The sequence below is a fragment of the Beta vulgaris genome, chromosome 3, assembly GCF_026745355.1.
Source record: "Beta vulgaris subsp. vulgaris cultivar EL10 chromosome 3, EL10.2, whole genome shotgun sequence".
Taxonomy (NCBI): Eukaryota; Viridiplantae; Streptophyta; class Magnoliopsida; order Caryophyllales; family Amaranthaceae; genus Beta; species Beta vulgaris.
This window is the reverse complement of record NC_079204.1, coordinates 48,727,823-48,743,335: the sequence shown is the minus strand read 5'-3', so window position 1 is coordinate 48,743,335 and position 15,513 is coordinate 48,727,823.

Genomic DNA, 15,513 nt, shown 5'->3' with positions numbered 1-15,513 from the left:
ATCTAATTGGGTTATTCTATAAGTTATCCCTGTGTTTTATTGTTTTCTATGTTATACCTCTAGTGTTTTTTTTTTTCTTTCAAGTAGCCTTAAACTTGTTTGTTTTACTTCTACCCCTCACTAAGTCAACATTAAGTTTTCCATCAATTTTCTTATTTTAGTTCTTTAGTCTTAAATTAGGAGAGAAATTTTCCAATAAAAAAATTTATCATGTAAGGGTTGAAGAATTTTTCTCCCTACTCATGTAAGTTTAAAGAACTGACAATAGAAGATTAACTGAAAACTTATCGCTGGCTTAACGAAAGGATACAGTATAAAGTTCAAGGGTACAATTTGGAAAAAAAAAAACATTAAAGATATAATGTAGAAAATGCTAAAACACATGTGTACCACATAGAAAAATCCTGTGTAATTTCTCTTTGATCTATAAAATCGCACTAATGTTATTGGTTGCATCAGCATGTGTAATGTTGATTACTCTCAGTTAAATTTCTTATTGGCATGGCGACTCTGCTCTCAAATAGTTAAATTTGTTATGGTATGGCATCATTAATTTTTACAGTTTCCATCATGGGTTTCCTTTAGGATAAGAATTCTTACCTTGTTTCACGGTTGTTTTGGGTATTATTTGGGATAAGAATTCTTACCTCGTTTCATGGTTGTTTTGGGTATTATCTGGGCTCGTTTGTGAACTCGTGGATTAGATCTTAATTCTATATTGGTCATTGGTGAATGGTGAGGATAATAGCTTTTGGGATGTGATATTGAGGGTGGTAGCCTGGTAAGTGGTAAGCTCGAGACTAGACGTATTGCGAGCCTTTGGTGTGTGTTGCATGGCCTGAAATTGCATGGGATGGATTGATATATTCTCGTTATCATACATAGAGATGGCAGTGGGTAATGGACTCTACTCGGATCCATGGATCCGAATCCATTTTTTTACGGATCTGGATATTCAAATTTTGGACCCTATGTATCTGGGTAAGATCTGGATCATCCTCTAAAAAACGAATCTGGACTGCGTATTAAATTATTACCCAGATCCAGAGCCGTTTACTCGCTTGTATAATATTAGTTATTACATGAAATAACGGATTTTTGCTTGAATTTCAAATTATTGTTCTGATTAATGTGCGAATTTTCTGGATTATTGAGTTCGAAAAATCGGTTGATAATTGATAATCTTTTAGAAATAGTTGATAAATCTATAGTATGATAATTAAATAGTTGTAAATGGTTGCAATGGTTATTTTTCAGAAATTAAATGAGTTTTTTGGTTGATATTAGATGACTTTATTGTTTAAAATCTTTAATTATTGTGAAAATTAGGGTAGTTTGAAAAAAATAAGGACCCGTTTTGGGTCCGTTTAGTTCACGAATCCGGAGGATCCATACGAATATAGATCTGGATCCTCATTCTTATTACCCAATGGATGCGGGTAGAATATGGATCCTTGCCTGAAAAACGGATCTAAATTTAGATCCTAGAGAATGTTGTCCAGATCCTAGCCATTACCATCTCTAATCATACCTTGCGAGTTGTATGAGGAAAATATCTTTGGGCTTTGTCGATTTTGTCTTTTGGCAAGATGAATGTGGGCTTTAATACATGAGCTTAGTTCCGATGTGTTAATGTCGTAACTCGTAAGTGACAATGACAACTGATAGCTTTAGGTTGTAGTTGTATGATGTGCTAGGAGTTTAGTTACTTTTTTTCTATTTTAGGAAAAATATGAGTCAAATGGTATGGTTAGGGATGTCAATTTCGTCCGAGTTATATCCATTTTCGACTATATTTGAAGAAATAATCCTGACTTGAAAGTAAAAATTCAATCCAAAAATTCTATAAGAGGTGAAAGTTGTGTAAAATTTGATAATGTGGCTACTGCCAGCTCATCAAGTCATATATTAAAATTTTATTACCAAATGATAACTATCTTTGCATTATTAAAAATTAAATTGTCTTGTTTGTCTTTCACGATTTTCATTACACTTCTTTGACCATTAATACTCGATAATTATATCAGTATTAGTGAAAATTATCGAACTTTAATATACATCATAATGTTATATTGGTGCGAATTCATGGTCCCAAAAAGTTAGCAAAGACAATTTATATATGGAAATTGGGGGAGTATTGTATTATACACTTGCTTTTACAAATATTTTTGCAAAATAAAAAGTACAAAATTTCAATGAAACAATAGATATTAAAGAAAAACAAGATACAATCATGTTTACCAGATCGAAGGCCAGACGACATCTACAAGAGGGTTGCAAAGATAAACAATAGATATTAAAGAATGAGAAATTTCATTAATAGAAGGTCAGACGGCATCTACAATAGATATTAAAGAAAAATAAGATACAATCAAACAAGGTTAAATCAAATTCGTCTTCGAAAAAACTACACTGAACCAGATCGAGCAATACAGCGCAACCCTCTTGTATTTGTTGAATCAAACAGCTATTGATGGTAAGTCTATCATTCTGACATAGTTTGGGAAGAACATTCTTGATCGAGTCATGTTTACCGCATCCATGATTCCAATACCATCACACTAATAGAAAAACGACGATTTGCGTCCCCTGATGTGCGTCGCACTGAAACGAAAATGACGCAAAAATCCTATTTGCGTCGCACGCCACAAAGTGTACGACGCAAACATCAACAAACATATCAGGTATACGAGCATATGTGTCGCACCCTCTGTGTGTGCGACGCATATTGCCTTTGTGCGTCGCATGTTGCTGTGGTGCGACGCATATTGTTGCGTTGTAGTGTGGAGAAACGGAGGCCAATCTGTGTCGCATGTCTTTAAGATGTGTTGCAAAAGACTGAATCACGTCGGACCTCTAGGCCCATTCGACGCAAATTACTTGGGCCCCGTATGTATCCATCCGCGCCCACCTAACCCTAAAATTTTTAAACCCTAGCGCGTCCCCCTCACATTCCCACTGTCCCTCCCTCTCAACTCAGCGCCTCTCCTTCTCTTCTCTCATGAACTCAGCGCTTCTCCCTCTCCTCTCTCTCTTTCTCTCTCTCTCAACTCAGCGTCTCTCCCTCTCCCCCTCTCTCGCTCTCTCTCTCTTTTCAACTCAGCGCCTCGCTATTGAAGAAAGTGTAATGGCAGAACACTACCAAGGTAAATAATGGAGCACAACTACTCGATTTTTCCGGTAAACACTCGAAATCGCCATTGAAGAAATTGATTCCAACTACTCGATTTGGCTTTTTTTTCGGCGATTACACATGTACGATTTTTTTAGGGTTTTGTAGTAGAAATCGCCATTCGTGTGCTGATTTGTTTAGGGTTCATTTTTTAGATTTGATTTTCGATTTTAATTTTCAGATTTAAAAATTGGTTTTTTCATTTTTAGATCTAAAAACTAAAAACTTTCTACTGATGACCTTTCGTTTTTTTTTTCATTTTTCATTTTTTTCGTTTAAAAAACACAAGCAGCATGAGGAGGAAGATTGAAACAGAGCGGCAGCAGCAGCGCCCACGACAACAGTAGCGGCAGCAGCCACGAACAGATGCGGTTTGGTGGTTCACGAAACAGAGCAACGAGCAATAGTAGAAAACAGACTCATTTCTTGTATTTTCTTGTAATCTCTATTCAAATTTGCGTTCCTCGCTCATTTCATTCTTGTACTTAATTCTTTCGTTGTTTCGATTCAGATTACTGCATTCATGGTTTTGTTCTTGTATTTCTTGTTTGTATGTAAAATTATTGTGTATTTCATTTTTAATTTGGATATGAGATTTTTTTTGGTAATAAAATTACCAACTTGCGTCGCACATTCAATACTGTGCAACGCAGGTTCTATTTTTTTTATAATAAAATTACCTGATTTGCGTCGCACCCTGTGCAATGTGCGACACTAATTCCCCTTGTAGTGTGTAGTTTGTGGACTGTGAAGAGCAATTTGCGTTGCATCGTATACAACGTGCGTCGTACCGTATACAGCGTGCGACGCAAATAGCTAAAATATCTACGTCATTTCCGCATACGACGCAGATCGATAATAGGTCATCTGCGATGAGACCTGTGACGTCGGACCCAAGTCCGACGCCAATAGGGGTCCCAGGTCCGACGCAAATCAACGTTTTTCTACTAGTGTCATGCTGAGTCTCGAACTTCAACCAATGAAAACAATTTCTCATACCTAAAAACAAAAAACCCTACTCACAACTCCCATAGGGGAGAAGGAGATCTCCAAAATAGAGACTAAAAAAATCCCGTAAAGAGATACTAATTTATTTAACAAAATTAAAAACTGAAAATAAAAGGGGGAGAGGGGCTTACCATGGATGAAAACATCCATGGCGCCCCTAACGGATGAAAAAGAGGTAGGGAAGGCTAGGGTCTAAACAAAACAAAAAGGAGAAAGGGGAGGGGGGCAGCTTGTAGCTGTAATTATTAGCGTAAGAACGGAGCAATTTGAAAATTTTATTTCATATTTGAAGAAATCACCCTTATTTCTCACCCTTAATAAATTCGTCAATGATTTATCTTTAGATATTCAACTTTCCATCTTTAGAACTCCAACCTTCCTTTTTTATTTTCTATAAATTAGGGCCCAATTTTCATGTTAGAACCGGGGCCCCAAAATTTTCAAGATGACCCTGGGTAAGGTGAAGTCATCGACGTTCATTTCATAATAAAACCTCATATCACTTTGTGCATATAATTAACCCAGTCATAGAAATCACAGTCAATTATTTTCTTTTTATTTCGACATATATCAAAACCTCATAAATGAGTACGAGTATATTTGGTTATTGAGCAGGGTAGCCCATTAGCTAAAGGGTTAAAGTCAATTTTATAGGCCATTTATTGAAAAATGCTTTAATTGACAGGGTGATTATATAGCCAATAGAATATCTCAATAATTTTGAAAATCAAAATAGATATTGTAAAAAAAAAAGTACATCTGCATATTGGTAATCAATTATACTCACTCTTGTCTCCCTTAATTCTCTAGTTTTCTTGCTTGGTTATCGACCCGTATTGACTCGACCCACTATGACCTATTATCAGCTTATCCTTTCACGACTCAACTTGCTTTTGACCTACATGACCATGACCCTACCCCACCAGTAACAAGGTCTAAGTGTTAATTGTATTACTCGCCAACTACCGTAACAAAAGTCAATCAAGTTATTCAAGTGTATTTTATTTTATTTTTTAGTGAATACTGAAGAAAATGAAGAATTTTTATTGTAACTTTTCAAAAATATTGAAGAAATTGTTGCTTTGAAAATGAAGGAACTCAACATTTTAATTTATAACCAATGTTTCCAGCTATTTAATTGTGAATTTGTATTGTTACTTATTTTTTAATTCCAAGAAGAAAATGGAAAAGAAGGTTTTTGGTTTTGTTGGTTTGAATTGTCAACTTAGATTAATAATGAGGTTAGTTCAATGGAATAATAGACTTTAGTTCTTAAAGGTGAAAAATGTAGAATGTTAATCCCTAGAAGTAACCTCATTATATTTGCGGTTGTGACGATAGGTTATTAATAGAAATATATGTATGCTAGATCAAGAACATTATATTTGACTAGCTTGCAAGCCACCATTTCTTAGCAATTTCGGAAGCACGGACACATACGTATTCTTATTCAACACATCGATGAATTCGGATTGGAATGTCAGAACACACCACAGGATGGCAATGATACCGACTCTATGCCAGGGGGCATTTTTTACGGTAGCGTGGATCCTAGTTGGCGGTGTTACATCGGTACCTTTATCTGCGATAATCCATAGGCTCATGAGGTTATTATATGTCATAATATTTGGGTTGTTGATGCTTTGACGAGTTGGCAGTTCGATCAGTAGCAATCGCAACAGCGTGTACATGCGGGTGGTCTTGGCCATCTGCCGCATATTATGTTTTCGCACCTTGACTTCCTATTGATTTTAGTGTTTGTAGAAAGTTGGAAGCCCGACATGAGCACGTCTCATTTGCTTTTCGGAGAAATGGCGATCATGTTGTATGATGTTTGGTGGATTATTCGAGTTTTTGTTGAGAGTAGCACAGTGAGTGGTGCTTTTCCATATTCCTATTTTTATGTTCGGTTAGAGGAGCTCCTCCAGTGTACTCGTGAGGAGCTATTTCAGCAGAACGCACCTATATGGAAGAACACTAGTGTTGGTATTCAGGAGATTTTTGACAGATGCAAGCTGCCATGTCAGCCCGCTGATGTGAAGATTCACGCTTTTTTTTCTCATCACACTTGGATGTTCATTGTTTCCTAATAAAAGTGGTACCTTTGTCTTGCCCAGAAAATTATTAAGTTGGAGACCTTGATTTAATATCTAGGTACTCATGGGGCTCAGCGACTTTGACGTATCTATCAACTAGGGGTGGCGAGTAGGCAGTTGGCCAAACAAATTATGTGTTCCCAAGATGAAGAACATTGTTCGTCCATTCTCGAACAAACTTCTCTTCACAAGCCAAGTTGTTTCCACGCTGTAGACACATAATTGTATCTCCCATTTAAGGATCCGATTATGAAACATATCACCGTCTTAGTTGGTCTGACCAAAGGGCACATCAGTCTGAAAAGCGATCCCAAAATTATTTCGAAAAGTGTTAAAGTACTATTTTGAATCCCAATTAATTATTCATGATAATTAGTTGTATTTTGAGCCCAATTTTTTGAAACGCCCAAGTAATTGTTTAATAATAATTATTTTTTTATTTAAATAAAATAAATATTTTTAAAGATATTTTTAATAGTTAAAATTGGATTTTATCCCGTAAAATCAGAATTCCAGACTTAAAAGATAAAAGAAAATCTTCAAAACGTGTTTTCTGCAGAACTTGTCAAAATGTTTCAAAAGAAAGGTGGTTAGCCTAGCGCAAAGCTTGTACCAAGTGCACCAGCCTGCCACATAAGCGTACGCTGAGCGCACAGTAGTGCGTCGAACGCACTAAACTGCCGCGTATACCTGTGTGTCAGACAGAGTCGTGCACCGAGCGCACTTCTGTGTCTGATGCACATGCTGTCAATTTTACCTTTTACAAAGCGTGTGCCACGTGGGCACTGATGATTGCTCATGCCGCGTCAGGCTCACTAATGTGTGCCTGACACGTGTATTTGCGCGTCACACGTCATCCTGCGCCTGGCGTAGATGTCGCGTTAAGCGCACATTCCTTTTTTTCTATCAATACCTCTTGATTTCTGTATGGTTTTCAAGGACAATCTTTTTCATAATACTTCAACTTTACACTTTTCATATCTTACGAACCTCTCCACAAAAACTCATACCTTTCAAATCTACAACACACATATTTTCAGATATACATACATTCATAATTTCAGGATTCTATATTGCTAATCCCGAAGGTTGTCAATCTTGCAGACCCAAGCTACAATATAATCTTGATTTCAGACCCAAGCGCACATGATTTCTGACCGTGTTCATACCCTCACCCCGTACTCAATCTATGGTTCATTGACCATCTATGGAGTCAGGATGGAAAAATCTACATTGTATAAATCACTAATTTGTCCCTACGGTTTCCAAAATATCCATTTAGGCTAATGAGTCTTCCTTTAAAGACTTGTTGGCGACTTCGAAACAATTTTCAATCAAAACCTTTACAATAGGGTAGTCAAATCAAATACGCGCTCATACTGTGTAGGCCAAACAAAAACACGCTTACACACATCTTTGATGATTTTAGGCCACCTTTTGTAAACATCTCTCATATTATAAACCCCGGCTTCATTATCCCTCTCAGAGGTCGAGTTAATAATTCGATACCAATTTCGACTCAAGAATCTTGGACCCGCATCGGGGTTTACCATGATGTTATTCACTTTGCTTTCATAAGACCTAAATCACGATCAGTTACGAGTGTGAGAGCGACAACATTCAACCTGATAAACAACCTAAACTTCTCCAACACCCAATTGTAACTATCAGGTCTTTCGTTGGCCATCAGAGTATAACCAATCATAAAGTTCTTGTTACAAGGTGTCATCCCATATGAGCTCTAGGAAATGCATGTTATATTTGTTGGTTTTGTATGTTGCATCCATACCAACAACATGCAGATAAGTGTGGAGGAGATCTGTCGACTGAAGGGTGCATCATGATCGCTAGTGTCATTACATTTGTCTTCTTGTCTTGTGTTATCCAATGAAGGTAGCCAGGCCGTTTTCTCGAGCAAGGTGATGGAAGTGATGCATCACGTTTCTACCATCCATTGCTTCCTTTCTATCTTTTTCCTTCAGCTTGGCAAGTGTCTCATATATGGATGATCATTGGGAAGTTTGTCATTAATAGCTTTCATGATACTAGCAGCCCTAAGTGCGACTTGATCATATCGCGAATGAAACCTTAGCTGACGGACTAAGGCAGCTGATGAATGAACTCATGGTTGTGTGATTCCCCTTATCCCTAGCTTTGCAGCAATCATCCATCCTATTCGAGTAGGGTAATAAAAAAAATTATCCTAACTCGTACTCTACATCCACAAGCTTTTATTTTTGTGGCTACACGTTCTGTTACGCTAAGATCCATCACCTTAATATGGCTGACCCCAGTTACATTTCATATAAACATATGGTCGACTACTAGGCTCATGTCTATGATTTGACGAAATTACCATCGCAAACCCAATTTCATGTGCCCTTGCTTCAACCCAATCTTGTACTTCCTTTTTCTCAGCCCAAAGCGTTTCATTAGAAAACATGTAATTATAGTCTATATAATCACCCCCGAAATCAGTGAAATAAACCTAAAAAATTTACCATTTAGATCATATGATCACTATTGACATGCAATAATCACTAATATTGTCTAATAATTAAATTAAAAACTTACTTATCGTAACTACTAATCACTATTATTTATTAATCACAACTTTTAATTTAAACTAAATATTCAATTTCACAACTTAATAACCAATATTTATTAACAAAATTTTATAAATTTTCACACAACTATTATTCGCTAATAAGAAAATAACTACTAATTACCAAAATAATTTCAATAATATGCAAATATATTCGAAAAAGATAAACTATTAATAATATTAAGTAAATATTCAATTACACAACTTAATAAAAAATATTCATAAGCAAAATTAACATATTTTTGTGACGACTATTATTCGCTAATCAGAAAATAACTACTAATTATCAAAATAATTTCAATAATATGCAAACATATTCGGAAAAAAACTTCTCCATCAATAAAACGTGTCAAATTTTCGTTTCCTCCGCAGAGGAAATGTCATTTCTGTTAATTACAGTGGTAACAAGCAGAAATTTCGTTTCCTTCCTGGAGGAAACAAAAATTCGACATGTTTTTGTTCACTATTGGCGAAAAAATATATACTAAAACTAAGCACATTATGTTCCGGTGATTCTCGCAGCGTTGCGGATTTTTCGTCGGCCATTGTGGTGTCGACAGTGCATGATGATGGCGGTGTATCCCCGACCGGTCGTGGTGGTTCGTCGGTGGAGGTTGTGCTCCGGTGGGCTACGGTTAGCCTATGGAAGTGGTTTGGTGCTCCTATTTCGGTTGTTCGTAAGAGTGAGGTGGTGCTCCGGTGGTGGTGGTCCATGAGTGGAGGTGGTCCACTGGTGGTGGTGCTCTGGTGGTGGTGGTGTTGCTCAATGGTAGAGAGAGGTTTAATATGGGTGAAGTTATATGAGAATTGATAGAGTAGGAGTAGGGTGAAAGGGGGAGGGGTATGAGGGATTTCAATAAAAAATACGGGCGATTTCAATTAAATACGGTTTCGTTTTGGGAGAAAACTTGGACCTCTCCGCTTTCAGTTTACAATCTAGTTCAATTAAATACGGACGTTAAATAGTGCTAAGGTAAATTATAATCTACACTCTCAAATCTCAATAGACATTTTTAATATAGAACAAATACAATCTGTTAAATACATTTGAAAAAAAAATACAAGGTTTGTGGCATCTAATAACAGTCCGCAAAGAAAATGATCCCTATTTCCTATAGGGTCTTAGCTAAATGCTGCCCTAGAATTTTCAATTAACGCCCTGTATTTTTGTATTTGTATACATGAGTTGTATTTTCCTCCCTACATCTCTTTGATCCACAATAACTCCGACAATTATTCCGGCTAACTTTCCCATCAAGAACTCCGGTAATTTTTCCGACTAATTTTCCAACAACAATAACTCCTGCGACAATAACTCCGGTCAATTTTCCGGCCACATTATTGCATTATTAATATTAATGAAATATTATAATTATTTTAATACACAAAATCGGACTATATTGACTTAAAAAAAAGTGCACAGACACCTAAATTAGGTGCCCGAACCTGTGGCCGGGCGCTTAAATTAGGCGCCCAACCAAAGGTACATGCACCTTATTTAGGCGTCTGTACCTGTGGTTGGGCGCCTAATTTAGGTGCCTGAGCACTTTTTTTTTAAAGTCAATATAGTCTGACTTTGTGTATTAAGAGAATTATAAAATTTCATTAATATTAATAATGCAATAATGTGGCCGGAAAATAAGTCGGAAAAATTGTCGGAGTTATTTTCACCGGAAAAATTGTCGGAGTTCTTGATGGGAGATCCTTGTTGATGAAAGAGATGTAGTGAGAGAGTGATGGAGAGTGAAGAGAGTGATGGAGAGTGAAAGTGAATGGGTAATGAGTGTTAAAGTATAAATACATGTATATATATATTTATACAAAACGTTAGTAGGAAATTTCAGAACGGCATTTAGCAAATGAACTAGTTATTAGGCCCGGGCTATGCCCTGGGTAAGAAAAAAATTCATTTATTAATATAATACTATATGATAATAACACTAAATACATTGTAGCTTAGTGGTTAAAACTTTAGTATATGTACATGAGGTCTCAGGATCAAATCTTGTACGGTTTCTTGTTTTCGCACGCCTTTTAATATATTTGTATAGATTCCCTATATGACACTCGTGCATGGGGATTGGGACGCGCAGGAGATGGTAGCAGTTTGTGGTACTTTGTTGGTTACCCGTGCAGCTCGTGGCCATCTCATGCACAAGAATGCCAACCATCATGATTCATGAGGTTGTTCCGCATAGTAGTATTTTATTAATTTCATGAGATTTGCTAGCGCACTGTTACAATTATTCAAAATAGAGATCAATAACAAGCTACTACCTCCAGTTTTTTTCCTAATGTAACAATAGAGTTAATTTTTACGTTATCAATGTAACAATATTTAATTACTTTTAAGAAAAAATTATATAAATTTGATATTTTGAAAATAGAAACCGAGACGAATCTAATAAGATTTCACATAACTATGTTTTTCTTTATATAAAAATCACAAGAAATAATTAGAGAGTGGAGGAGAAATAGTGTAAAAATCTCATAGTTGCAAATTTGCAATAGAAAAAAACGGAGGTACGAATTATGATACGTGTGCCCTTGACAGAGACGACAATGCCACAGTGGTACTTCAAAATCTAAGACATCTTCGTAGCAGGAGATTGATAAATTTAGCCAAGGTATGGATTATAATTAGATATAGATAATTACAAAGTTATTTTTTTAGTTGTATCTTATTGAACATTAATATTTATTTCTAGTGGCCAATGAATAATTTACTCACCGATTAAACAAATTTATTTCCACGGTATAACAATAGAATATAACAGAATTGGATGATGTGAAAAAGGAAGTTGGATTATTTTCTCCATATTCTTTAGAAAAACGAATTTGGTATTGTATGAGGGAATTGGTTAGTTTTTGCTCCAAATATGAAGAATTAACTACCATTTGATTCTTTTAATATAAGTGTTGTATTTGTGCATTGAATTATGATTGTCTTATTTTTTTAGGAAGTTTTATATTTATTTTTTGAGAGGAATAGTAAATTTTATATGATAACCTTGTACAATTGACTTTTATACATGGTAAATATCATAGGTAAAATTGTTTTAAATAAGACAACTTTTGCGCAGTCTTCTCATTTTAAGTCAACCTTTTGATTATCCCTAATTAAGTTAGGTTTGTATGTCTGTTTTTTTCAATTGAGTTTTAACCTGTTTGTGACTTGTTTAGTAGGTTACTTATGATGCGTGTTACAATGTCCCTTCTTCTAAAATAGGTGAGGGTGTGGGACATTGTAACACGTATCATAAGTAACCTACTAAACAAGTCACAAACAAGTTAAAACTCAATAGAAGAAAACAAACATACAAGCTTAACTCAATCAGGGATAATCAAAAGGTAGACTTAAAATGCAAAGACCGTGCAGTTGACTTAATTAAAACAATTTTTCCTAAACTATATTATAAAATCGTTTATTATACTTCCTCCGTTCCATAATAAGTGAAACACTTCTCTCCTTTATGTGAGAGCTTTTTTAGAGAAGTGTTTCACTTATTATGGAACGGATGAACTAATAAATATCACTTTCGTAATAATTAAAGTAAATATATTTGTTTTAGAAAGTACTCTTAGCCATAATCATTTCGGAAAAATTTAGGACGTGATTAAGCTAAGAAACATAACTATAGTTAATTAAATAAGATTAAGGTTTGGGATATTACAATAAGCTTAATTGATTACTCCTCCAATTACAAATTGGTTTTAAGATGAAACCACATATGGGTTTGTGTCTACTCACATTCTCCTCCGTTGTGGGCATGTGTGTGCTGCCCAATGATGAATTTGTCATTAATAATAAATATTATGTATTGACAAACATAAAAGAAAAACTAACGTGAAATAATTAAACTAACGAGGGAACAGGGGGTATCAGCTCGATCATTTAGTATTCAAATAGATTATGGCAGATTCTTAAGATCCGATTCGTATCATGTTGTAAGGCTGAAAGCAAGGTTAATTTGAGATGCAATCTACATCACCATTTATCTAGAAAAGATTGATTTGCACCAATTTCTCCTCTGTGAACGTCCTCGATCGGTAATTCCTAGCCTCTAATGCTCTCCACAGAAAAGATTTATATCATCTGTCCATGGTTCTTGCGCTAGTCATTGTGTGGCTATAAAGCATGTTCCAACAAGTAACAAGTCTGGGTTAAAGACCATCTGAATGTGTAATGAACTATGATTGCGATAATGGCTAGCCATTGTAGGTTAAATCCAAGTTGCAAAATGTGAAAAATGTTTTAAACGGGAAGAATTAAATGCTGACCAAAGTGAAAGACTTGGTAGAAGCACATACGTAACAAAAAGTCCAACACATAGTAATTAGTGATTAAGTCTAAATTCAGTGTGGTGTTTAAACTTATCGAAGATTTGAGAGGACTTCTTTTAACAAAGCATATTGGATGAGACACGTTTCAATCCAGAGTACTTTTTTTGTATCAGTTAAGTTATCTCTATTATATAAGGGAAGGAGGAGCAATGGTGTCCTCTTTTGAAATGCCTATTTTACCCCCTTCCCTTTCTAAATTACAAAAGGATTGTAAAAATTAAAATCGACACTCAAAGAAAACTATCGAAAATTAATTTACAACACTCACTCACAAATCACTTAAAGAAGAAACTTTACAAATCACTCATATAATTGAGAAAATCACATTATAAAAAATCACGCAAATCACTCAAATAATCAGGAAACTTTATTAAAACTTAAAATTAATATACAAACTAAAACTAATAACCTAGAACGTCAATACATACAAAAATATTTACAAAAATTTACTTACAAATCCCTATTTTCAAGAACCATTCACAATTAATGTGGGCCATGATAGTGAAATCATAATTTAGAACTTAGACAAAAAAAAATATTTACTTTTTTATAGTGTTTCCTATATATAATAAAAAAATTTACATCTATTTGGACCTTTTTTTTTGTTATTATATAATAGCGATTAATTATCAAGGTAAAAAGGTTTATGTAAAATATCATTCAAGAGTTAAAGTAACACATCTCTCTATTAATAAGAGAAGGGAGGAGTATGGTGTTCCAAATGAAGAGACTATGTTACCCCTTCCCATTCTAAATTACAAATTCACTTACAAATCAAATGGGGCTTCAAACAAAATACCAAAAATATAATTATAACAATCACTCACAACTACTACTATCTGAAAAAATTGACTTGAAATCAAAGTGTCCACTTTCTTTACAATTTATAAAGTATTGTACTTAATTCAAAAATCAACTAAAAATTATAATATTAGAAATCATAAATAAATTCAATAAAATTTCTATTTTTGCTCATAGAATTTAACTTTGAAAAGTAAAAAAAAAAAAACAAAAAAAAATGGTGAGAGACTTAAGTGATAGAAACTAAACCAATCAAATTTTGCAACTAAAAACAATTATACTTCGTATGTCTAATGTTCAAATTTTGACTCTTATGTCGAAAAAAATCGAGTTTTCTGTTTCGAAAAAAATTCAAGCACGCATCGCGTGCAAAAAATTCTAGTATATCTATAAGATAAGTCATATATTTATTCATTTTTGTATCTTTCTTATGAGTTTAAGAATAGAAGTATTAGAAGCACATACCTAACAAACGTCAATTAGACAATTAGTGATTAAATAATATTTCTTCAAAAATTGAGCGTGATGTTAAAGTTATCGAAGATTTACCAAGGATGTCTTGGCCTAGTGATTAAAATGGAGGTACTGTGAACGATAGGTCACAGGTTCGAATCCCCCCTCCCCTTCTTTGTACTTTGTACCGCCTTCATGGCTCATATGGATCAAAAAAAAAAGTTATCGAAGATTTGAGACGACTTTTTTTAATATAGCACATTGGCTGAGATACGTCTCAGTCATCTAGGTACTTTTGTATCAGATAAAGTCATACTTCCTCTATTTCATATTACTCGCTATACTTCTCAATTCACGAACTCCTGGGCAATTTTTGGAGAGAAAGAGGTAGAGAGTAAAAAGGAAAGGGACTCATGTGAGAGGAGAGAGATAGAGAGAGTTTATTGTCTAAAAAGGAAGTGTAGCAAGCAATATGAAACTTCCCACAATGTAAAGTATAGCGAGTATTATGACACAAATGAAGTATATTTATTAATTTATGTATATTTCTTATGAGTTTATGAATAGAAGTATTATTAAGCATTTTATGAGCATAAACTTAGTTTTTTTTTGATAATTTTGCTCGAATTTTATTTATTAAAAAGAAGAAGGAGAGAAAACCTCAACTAAGCCCATGGTATTCCTTCATTACGAAGAAAACTTTCATAGTGGCAAGCACATCATGGAAAAAGGAGGGACTCAATCCTTCATCAGAGCATACATCAAGGCATACATATCAGTCTTATATTACAAGCAAATGGGCAATTGCCAGGCAAAACGAAAGAGTTGACACCCAAAGATTACAGCGTAATGAAAGTAGAAAGAACAAGGCCACCGCACCCAAGTGAGAAGGACACCTGCCTTCCTCCTATAGCCAGGCGACAAAGTCATCCGATCTGGGAATTCCTAGCTTGGCCAATGAATCAGCCACAAAGTTGGATTCACGGCGGCCTTTGTGAATTATGGATATGTTCATCCATTTTTTTAGAGAATTC